A 2,917-nucleotide genomic window follows, 5' to 3' on the forward strand; every position below is an offset into this window, starting at 1 on the left:
ACCCTCATGATTAGAAATAAAAAATATCCACATATATCTTCTAAGACATTTTATTAACCAGTGTTTTCTAGAAGAATTACTGTTGAGGGGGTCTTGTTTTGCAGGTTTTATAAATCTTGTTTCTGAAAAATATTTTATGACATGGGAAAAAGATGGGTACAAAACTCCAATATAACATAGTCACAATTGTGCAAATGTTCGTGTCTGGAATATATGTCAGTGATATGTAAGCATGGAGAAATTATGACTGAATTTTATTTTCTTCTTCACGTATGTTTTTAATTTACCAAATGTTCTATAATAAACAAGTGTTAGTTTTGCAACCAAAAAAAAATGTACATTATTTTTACAGTGAAGAGACAGCAGACTGGACATCATTTATTGTTAATTCTGCCCAAGCAAACCTCAGTTAAACACTCTTTCTTTTACTCTTAGCCAATGAATTATTCAAAATTCTTTAAAGTGCACTCATAAATCCCGCAGAGAAGCTCTTGTTACTGCTGACAAGCAAAAGACCCCATCAGTGCTTATTTAATAGAGACGCATAAACTTGTATGCAGATTTTCTTTTCCAAATGAGGTCCCAGAAAACACAGAAAATATATATAGACAACTATAACAAACAAAGCTCCCAGAGGAAGTGGAAAGGTGTTGTGCCATCTTTGGGTGCCCCACAGTAGTAAAGAGGAACTTCAGAACACAGAATAAAGGAGAACCTGAAAAGACAGGAGTTTTCATCCTCTGTCTCCATTTGGTTGATAAATCTTTTTCAGGTTTTCACATGTCCATACACCAACTGGAAACCTGATTTCTCTGCTTTTCAGCCTACTCACTGCATTCATCAAATGCGTATTTCAGTTGTATTCAGTCTAACACTTCATTGTATATCAATTGTTGAACAACTGAACAATTTTGTTCCCAAACTGTTTCTCATGTGTTAATCTCTCACCCAGAGAATAGAGGCATCAATAGAGCCACACGCTTCCTTGGTTCCCTTGCCCAGTGGTACCGTCGAAGCAATTTAAGAAGCACAAGTACTGGTTGAAGAGTAGATGAGTCTGGGAAGTCGAAACCCAGCTGCAAGAAGGATAACAAAGAGAGGCAGGAAGTGGTGCATCCCCAAAGAGTTTTGCCAACCCGTTCACTCTGGTCTGTAACTCTTGAGTTAAGAGAGTCTGATATAAGAATAATACTTCTGTTTTTCAACTTTGCTCTCATTTACTTAGTCACTATCACCACACCCTGATATTTATGCCAAAAAAAAAAAAAATTCCAGTGAGCAAATTCAGCATCATAACCAGTGTTCAGTAAGGACAAGCCCATCACCCTTTCTTCCTCCACCATCATGTTAAAGTGATTCAGTCCTCTGTCAAGCTGTTCTCTCTTGATACCCATTATGTTAGCAAAAACAAGAAACACCTTCTCTAGACTTCTCTGTTTACTCGAGGCACAGGTGTGGAACACATGTCCAGGCCCAGCAGCCTTGTGTCTCTTAAAGGGTATCGTCCCCCAAAACCTCTACCTCTATGGTTTGAATCATGATACTAATCCTTAAAGTCACTCGCAAGGATTTTTTTCAAATTTGAATTACACCAGGAAGAGAAGAAATCACATTGGTCACAAATAAATTAGCAGAGTCTGGGGTCTGGCTCTGTGGGGAGGGATGGCGGCAGGACCAGCCAGGAAAAGGCCAGCGGCGGTGATGGTGGCAAGTTCCTTCAGTTTCACAAAGTTGCTAGATCAGTGGGAGAACTAGGAGCTTGAGGCTCCAGGGGAAATTGTTACACCCCCAGTGTATGGCCAGCTTCTAAATTTATATCTGCTCCATAATAACGCGAATAATGCAAGAAACTTTTGAAAAAGGATACTACATGCTATAAAACCTGCAAATTCTGAACTTGGTCAGTAGGACAAAGAATTTGGCAGAGAGATTTCCCCAGAATCTATTCCACCATCAAAGCTCACCAGTGGTCTGAGATGGTCCAGCCAATCGTGGAAGTGCTTAGAGAATGCAACCTGGAGAGGAGCCTTCTCCATGGTCTCTCAAACATATACATCTATCGTCATCACCTGCTATTTTGCAACCTTTGTTGGACTTCCAATGGAAGAGGCTGTGAAAGGTATACTAGAGAAGGATGGCAGGCTGATTCCACCACAAGGATGGTCATGCCCAAAAAGCCACTTTCAGGGGCCCTGGTATTTCCTCTAACAGGTTTATTGCCTTATCACAGCCTGCCCCTGTTCCACCCATTCCCAGTGGGCAGCAGTTAGCCTGACTCACCAACTATGTGGCTTTCCTTATCATTTATCATTCTGAGTTCAAGATCCACCTTCCAAATCCTGAATACTGACAAATAGAGAAATGTAAAGGGTTTATTTTCAATTTTATCAGATGGATTAAGCACCTTAGCATTCCTAAATTTTGATAAAATACCTATATAATATATATATAATATAAACTAAATTATAATGGTTGTTAAAACAATTGTCATTTTTTAGTAGTTGACAATTTTGATGGAGCCCATCAGTATTATGCAGTCAGTTTATATTTCCTACTGACTCATAAAATACTGCCTTCCTGCTTCATGTAGAACAGTGGTTGTCAGTTGTTTTTTTCTGCCCCAGCGCACAGCACACTCCCATCGGTACCATAGGTTGATAGCTGCACAGACGGTTTGAGGACTATCCCCAGGGGCAGTATCTGAATTGCCGAGGACCCTAATTCATCCTCTTTGGAGAATATGCTCTTTTCCTCTCACCTCATGAGAATCACAAATATAAAATACTGAGAGCTGAGGAAGAAAAGATCATTTCCTTAGTAAAGCAATTTGTTAAGTTTAGATTTTTTTTCTGAGAGTGTGACTATATCCATTGCCAGCAGCGGAGGACTTGCCATGAGAATGAGCTTAAGACATTCA

At 39.6% G+C, this 2,917-nt stretch overlaps 1 pseudogene; it reads left to right on the forward strand.

Moving 5' to 3' along the window:
* Positions 1-1,662: 1,662 nt before the first annotated feature.
* LOC102400678 lies at positions 1,663-2,350 on the forward strand (annotated as a pseudogene).
* The last annotated feature ends 567 nt before the right edge of the window (positions 2,351-2,917 follow it).

Source organism: Bubalus bubalis, chromosome 8 (genome assembly GCF_019923935.1).
Source record: "Bubalus bubalis isolate 160015118507 breed Murrah chromosome 8, NDDB_SH_1, whole genome shotgun sequence".
Classification (NCBI taxonomy): Eukaryota; Metazoa; Chordata; class Mammalia; order Artiodactyla; family Bovidae; genus Bubalus; species Bubalus bubalis.